Source organism: Colobus angolensis, unplaced genomic scaffold (genome assembly GCF_000951035.1).
Source record: "Colobus angolensis palliatus isolate OR3802 unplaced genomic scaffold, Cang.pa_1.0 Scaffold42, whole genome shotgun sequence".
NCBI lineage: Eukaryota > Metazoa > Chordata > Mammalia > Primates > Cercopithecidae > Colobus > Colobus angolensis.
In genome coordinates this window covers 5,563,949-5,571,588 of record NW_012117599.1, presented here as the reverse complement: position 1 = coordinate 5,571,588, position 7,640 = coordinate 5,563,949, and the positions used below count along the sequence as shown (strand labels likewise).

Sequence of the window (7,640 nt, the reverse complement as noted above, 5' to 3'; positions counted from 1 at the left end):
CTGTGGGATCAGCTGCATCCCAGAGGCAATGAGAACCCCCACCCACATTTCAGAAAGCACTGATTCAGAAGCTGCAGAACCAACAAAAACACAGAGGTATTTTTAAAGTTGATTTGAATTGTTCGAATATCATATCCATCATAGGCTTGCACTGCAATAGAGGCAAGGCATGAAACTTGCTCTAAATACGCGCATGCAGGTCCATGCGGGCCACATATTCCAATAAAGCATTCGCGTAGACAAATACTCACTGAGCATGTGCTGAGTAACAAACCATGCTAAACACCGTCACAGATAAATGTGAAAAAAGAGAGCATCTGCCTTTGAGGGGAGGGAGAAGGTATAAGACGCATGTGGAAATACGCATCATTCAAGCTGCTTGAGTTAAATGCCCTACAAGTTACCGGCCTGTAGAAGATTGGTGGGAGAGAGAAGTTCTTATGAGCCAGTGGTGTCTTCTCAGTCTTCACCTCTTCCTGCTCTGCCCAGTCCACCCTCAAACCTCCACTCACATGTGCCAGTGACTCCCACATGTATAGTCCCAGCTGAGACCACTCATCTGAGCTCTAGACCCAAGTCCACCTGCTTTCTGGGCACCTTGAACCCAACCTCCTCTCCTCCCCAGAGACCTCCTCTACCTGGGCTCCCCATCTGCATGGCAGACTCAGCTGCCAGCTGTGGCTCCTCCCTCTCACACCCGCACCCAGTCCACAAGGCTCACCTGCTCTGCCTCCCAGACCTCTCCCGGCTCACTGCTTCTCTCCACCCCCTGGCCCAAGCCCTTAGCATCACTCACTGTATTCTAAATTCTCCCAACTAGGTCTTCCTGGATCAATGCATTCTCCTTTCTAAAGTTAGAGGGATATTTTCAAAACACCTGTCTCATCATTCTACTGTCGAGCTTAAAATCCTTCCATCTTTCCCATTGCTCTTAGCGGAAATTTCTAAAATCTTAACATGTCCTGCGAGGCCTAAATGGCCCACCCCGGCACAGTTCCAGCCTCGGACATCACTCTTGCTTTGTCTTTATCCTGGTCCCAGTGGCCTTTTGGCTCTTTGTTTGTGCAAATAACAGTAACAAAATACCACAGACTGGGTGGCTTATAAACAACAGAAACTTATTTCCCACTGTTCTGGAGGGTGGAAGGCCAAGGCTGAGGCAGATTCAGTGTCTGGTGAGCACCTGCTCTCTGGTTCATAGATGGCACCTTCTCACTGTGCCTTCACCTGGGGCAAGGGGCCAGGGAACTCTCTGGGGCTTCTCTTATTATAAGACATTAATCCCATTCAGGAAGGTGGGAAGCACTTTTCTCTAGCGTGCTTTCCTGCCCACCCCCTTATCTGATTCCTGCTCATTTCCTAGGGTTCAGCCTTCATTGACCCTCAGAACTTCATTGACTCTCAGGATTCCATGTTGTAATAGCAGGTGATGAAATCACTAATTGTGTGGCAAGTTGCCTGATGTCCGTGTCTCCTGCGGGAGTGCAGCTCCCTGAAGGCCAGGACCACGTCTTTCTTGCTGTCTGCAGCCCTCAGCAAGTGCAGGGCCTTGAGCACAGTGTGGGGGTATTTACTGGTTGCATATGAGGAATATTCACGGAGGCATTAAGGAAGGGCACTTTCATTTCCCATTGCTTGCTGTAAGAAATTGCCACAGATGGCCGGGCGCGGTGGCTGAAGCCCGTAATCCCAGCACTTTGGGAGGCCGAGGCGGGTGGATCACGAGGTCAGGAGATCGAGACCGTCCTGGCTAACATGGTGAAACCCCGTATCTACCAAAAAAGATACAAAAAACTAGCCCGGCGTGGTGGCGGGCGCCTGTAGTCCCAGCTACTCGGAGGCTGAGGCGGGAGAATGGCGTAAACCTGGGAGGCGGAGCTTGCAGTGAGCTGAGATCCGGCCCCTGCACTCCAGCCTGGGCGACAGAGCGAGACTCCGTCTCAGAAAAGAAAAAAAAAAAAAAAGAAAGGAGGATCCAGCAGTACTTTTGCCTCTTCCTCCAAAGGCTCTTAATGAAAGATGGCCATGGGTCACAACCCTTCTTATTCCCCCAGGATGACGGCGTCCCTGCCTCACCATGACCAGTGGCTCTTGGCAGAGCCCTTTGATGGACAGGCCTCGGTGTGGTTTTACAAACTGAAAAGATTCCAGTTTGCAAAGGAATCTAGTTTCTGAAGGGAGGCGCCAGACCATGGAATGGATTGAAGCCCAGTGGGCCTCAATGAGACCTAGAATGGAAGCCTCTCAGAAACGAGGATCCCTGGAAATGACTTGCTGGTAGGGGCGCATATTGAAGATGCAAGTTAGCACTGAGGAATCACTCGCCAGAGAGGGACTGCTCACACCAGAGCAACTGGGATGGCGTGCGGGGACGTAGATAGAATCCCTACCCTGTCTCCTAGGCAGCCCCCTATACTGCAGACACATCAACAGGAAGAGGAGCTGCTTCCGTGAAGCGGGGTAACCGAGGGGAGCGTGTCAGCAGGAGGGTCAGTTTGCCTTTATGTCGTGGGTTCGAGATTAAACCCTTAGTGCAGACAGCTCAGTGAGGGTGCACCAAGTCTAATCGTTTCTTCTATGTGAAAAGTAAAAAGAGATTCTGGAAATGCGAATGGTCTGTGGCCACTCCTCCCCCAGCCTCCATATTTTTAACTATACTTGTAGGAAGAAAATGTCGAATGATAGATGAAAACCTCAAACCAATCTAATTGCAATGGCAGGCCCTGGGATTTGTTCCCCTAGAACTGGACTTAGAAAGCGCTCTATTCATTCAGTCATTTCTAGACGAGCTGGATCAAGCGAACACACAGGGAGTACCTGCTTGCAGCAGCTGGCTTGCTAAGAGCCAAGATGCATCTCTGTCTGGAGCCTGTGTCCACCTGAGACAGAATGTGCATTTCAAAGCCCAGGGCCCACACTTAATTGGATATAGAAGTTGAATCCAATTTCTCTTCAATCAATCTTGTTCGATTCCTTTTGAAAGGAACATATAAGTTTAAATAAATTGCTCTCTGTTCTGATTCATGTTACCTCTCCTTTGCTGTACCTTCTTGTATTCCTAGAGCTAACATTAACCTGAGTCGTTTTTTTTGTTGTTGCTTGAGACAGAGTCTTGCTCTGTCACCCAGGATGGAGTGCAATGGTGCCATCTCAGCTAACTGCAACCTCCACCTCCCAGATTCAAGCAATTCTCCTGCCTCAGCCTCCCGCTGGGGGACTACAGGCAGGCGCCACCATGCCTGGCTAAGTTTTGTATTTTTAGTTGAGATGGGATTTCACCATGTTGGCCAAGCTTGTCTAGAACTACTGGGCCTCAAGCGAGCCACCCACCTCGGCCTCCCAAAGTGCTGGGATTACAGGCGTGAGTCACCACACCTGGCAGATAGCTCTTTTAAAAACGACTCAGGGCAGGGCGTTGAGTTGATGGGGTGAAACCCCATCTCTACAAAAAATACAAAAATTAGCCAAGTATAGTGGCACATGCCTATAGTACCAGCTACTCAGGAGCTAAGGTGGGAGGATCCATTGAGCCCAGGTTAGTTGAGGCTGCAGTGAGCAGCGATCATGCCACTGCACTCCAGCCTGGGTGACAGAGTACAGACCCTGTTCTCAAAAACAAACAAATAAATAAAAATAAAAATAAATAAAAGAGCTGTTTAGGAAGAGTCAGAGAACTTTGCAAAGAGAAAGCTTGATGAGCCAGTGTTCAAGTATTCTTTCACCTTCCTCTCGTTTCTGAGGTCATATCTCATAGTAACCTGCAGTCACTTCTCTCTCCCTAATTTTATTTCAACCCTGTTGAGCTTTGTCTCTGTGGTTCCTGTCTACTTCATGAATTCACTAATGATTGTAGTTCCTCTGTCATTACACTATCCTTTTCCTCCATCTTCTGACCACCTGTCCCCATCCAGCTTATCAATGTCTTATTTATCTGTTAGACATGACTCCATCTTAAGCAGAAATGATACAAGTAAGTGATGAGGATGTGATGCCCATAAATATACATCCACCAAAAAGCTTTCAGGGCTGTTAAGATGGACATAAGGGTTTCATTGCAGAACTTTCAGCCCCTGGCAGTCATTAAGCTTCTTTCTGTCTCTGTGGATTTTCCTATTCTGGACATTATATAAATGGAATTATATAATACATGGGTTTCTGTGAATGACTTCTTCCACTTTAGCATACATAATGTTTTCAGAGTTCATCATGTTGTAGCATGTGTCTATAATTCATTCCTTTTTATAGCTGAGTAATATTCCTTTGCATGAATATACCACACTTTATTTATCCATTTTTATTTACCCATTCATCATGAGTTGATGAACATTTGCTTCCATGTTTTGGCTCTCATAAGTGATGCTGCTATGAGCATTCATGGACAAGTTTTTGTGCAGATATGTGATTTCATTTCACTTTGGTATATACCTAGAAGTGAAATAGTTTGGTCTTATGGTAACTGTGTTTAACTTTTTGGAGAACTGCCCAACTGTTTTCCTAAATGTATGAGGGTTCTGATTTCCCTATGTCCTCACCAACACTTGTTATTGTCTGTCTTTTTTATCATACCTGCCCTCGTGGGTGTGAAGTAATATCTTGATGTGGTTTTGATTTGCATTTCCCTCATGACTAATGATGCTAGCATCCTTTTGTGTGTTTATTGGCCATTTGCATGTCTCTTTCGGGGAACTGTCCATCTAAACCCTTTACCTGTTTTTAAATTTGGTTATCTTTTTATTGTTGAGTTGTAAGAGTTCTTTATATATTCTAGATATAAACCTTTTTAGATATATGACTTGCAAATATTGTGCTTATGTGTCTTTGTCTAATTTTCTCCTCTTTTGTCTTGGAAGAAGCAGGAAAACTGCTGAAGATTCAATATTGATATTCCAGTTGCACATACTCTTTTCAATGTCCTTTTGCTCTTATAGGCTGGACTTTCCCCATCAGACAAGCAAATAATTGAAGTAACATGCCTGAGATGATAAAGAAGTGTACCTAAGTTATCTAGTGTGTAGAAATGGTAAGAAAGTGTCTAAACATGCAAAAAGATTTCAACTAATTGAAAGGAATTTGGGAGGGAAAGCTGTTACTCCAAACGTATAAAGACAAGGTAGGGAGATACTAATAATAAATTCAATTCAACATGAATTAAGCATACTGAGTACAAGACAACGTATTAAATATTGTGGTGAAAATAAGACTTTTTTCCTTCAAATGAGATTTACTGAGCACCACTTACTATAAGCCAGGCATGCGTAGGCATGAACACTTAGAGGCACAGGCTCTTCTTGCCTCCCTGCTTATTTGTCACCATCATTTGAATCAAGACAGCAAGGTGTAACACGTGACCACATATACAAAGTCCCATAACAGTTAACACCAAGGCTCTCCACAATAGGGGAGCTGAGTAGGGTTCCACAGCATGGCTGCAATTTCCCCCACCTTGACATCCTCATTCCCCATCTGTATGTGTCCATTCATCTACCCATCATCTCCAGCTCAGCCTGCCCAACCTGACCTGGCCTTCAAAAATAAGACGCTAAGCTCCTCCTTGGTGTTCCTTCCCTTCTTTACCTCTTTTGTCTCACCTTAAGATGATATCTCAATTTTCTAGTCCTGTGGACTAGAGTTCCCCCACCGATTTATTCCCCAGGATTTCATTTTCTTCCTCTCTTGTGACTCGGCCTCCTGGGACTTCCCAGTCCAAGGCTCCTCCCTCTGGAAAGCCCACCCCCTTCCCTGGTCTTCCAGGGCGGTCTTGCTGATCTTGGTTCGCGCAGCCACTTCCATCCTGCTTGTTTGTCCTTGAGGTCTCTGCAGCATGGGCAGAGCTAAGACCAGCTGGGGCTGCTGGCCAGTGTGACCCTTGAAGCAGCAAAGCTTCCCCTGTAAAAAGAGATGCGACTCCAGTGTGCTTAGAAGTATTTACGGCCCGGAAGGGCCCTGGCCATCCACTCCTGCCTTTTGTTGTTCAGACTAGCAGGCTGAGGGCCTGAGAACCGCAAGACGGAAAAATGGACAGTGCAGTAATTAGTCTTCATGATCATACCCTGCTCCCTGCTGCGTGGTCTCTACAGACAGCTCCAATCCTGGCTCAGCCTCCCTTTGCCTTTGGCCTCTGCTCTCCCCGTAGCCGCCTTCTTCCCGTTAAATGAATCACGCAACCAAATGGCAGGCAGGTCCCTTTTTAAATGCATTGTTTGTGACGCATCTGAACAGCAGGCTTTTGGAAAGGACAATTGAATATGCGGTGCAGGGAGGGTGTCACTCCATAGCACATGTCGCGCGTATTAGAGTAGGGGTCACCTCCCGGATCCTCTGTGATGCAGAGAAAGAAAAAAGGCGGAGCACTCCCAGAGGCTTCGCTTGATCTATGGAGGCCTCTATGGGGTGGGGGTGGGGGGCAAGATGGAGGGCGGGGCAGGGGGGGATCATGGGTCTATTCCTGACATCTGCCATCCAGGTTGAGGCACAGGGACCCAGGGCTGAGCGGCGAGAGACCTGCCTGCCCAGGTCAGTTCCTGGCAGTGTCTGCAGAAATGGCAGAGAGAACTCAGAAGGAATCTGAGAAGTGGTTTCAGAGTGGCCTCCAATCAGAGGTCAGCATGGCAGCAAGACCCTCAGCAGGCAGGGAGCTGCCAGGGTGCCCCGTTTCGGTTCCAGAGGATCACCTGATCCTGGAGATGAGTCAAGAGGGCCCTGGGGTCACCCTGAAGCCTGCTTTCTCGGCCTGGCTGCTAGCTCAGGGCCTGGGAGCAGGTCTGAGGCCAGCCTGACCCTGTTGGGCTTGATTCTGGAACCATTTGGTGGGCTGCAGCATGACTAAGCCACTCAGGAGCAGCCTGCGCCCAGGAGAGCCACCTGATTCTGTTGAAAATGCCAATTCTGGGCTCCGGCAGTCTCTGAAAATAAGGGCTTTGGGATCTGCACTTTCAAGGAGCAGCCAGAGTACTTCTGATGCACAGTTAAATAGGAGAATTACGACATTAGAGAAAAGGGCTTCTAATTTGAGGCTCATCAATTTGAGTCGTAAGCCCTCCAATTAATATCTGCCTGGCTTTGAGAAAATTAATTTGTCTGATTCTCAATCTTCTTCACCCTAAAATGGGAATAATAGTACCCTAAGTCCACTGTGGGGATGAAATGTTTCAATGTGTGTAAAGTTTTGAGCACACGCTCAGTACTATAAAATGGTAGCTATGGTCAGTAACAGGTGTTTCTTCTGCACAGGACTGGGATGGCAGAGACTGGGAAAAAAAGATGGAAATCAATAGTGCCCTATTTACACTGTACCCCTCCTATGTATAAAGGGAGGAATAGTATATGATATACATAAAGAGTTATAGAAATAACTCATGTGATTCTTACAAGAGTCCCGTGAGAGAGGTACACTTGTTAGCACCTTTTTAAAGATGAGGAAACTCAGGCACAGAGGGTGTGAGGGACTTGCTTAAGGATCCACAGACCAAATCCTCATAGGGCTGGGATTCACTCCCAGGCAACCTGGCTCCCGAGCCGGACTGGTACCCACTGTATTCCCTGCCTCTGTGGGATCAGCTGCATCCCAGAGGCAATGAGAACCCCCACCCACATTTCAGAAAGCACTGATTCAGAAGCTGCAGAACCAACAAAAACACAGA

General features: G+C 47.2%; 1 protein-coding gene and 1 pseudogene across 1 annotated transcript in view; one reads left to right on the top strand and one right to left on the bottom strand.

Annotated features, from left to right (window-relative positions):
* Positions 1-7,640, top strand: part of CREG2 (cellular repressor of E1A-stimulated genes 2) — a 43,412-nt gene that overhangs the window by 13,718 nt on the left and 22,054 nt on the right. The gene's annotated exons all lie outside the window — the stretch shown is intronic.
* The window catches only part of LOC105522200, a 17,997-nt pseudogene that overhangs the window by 1,455 nt on the left and 8,902 nt on the right, over positions 1-7,640 (bottom strand).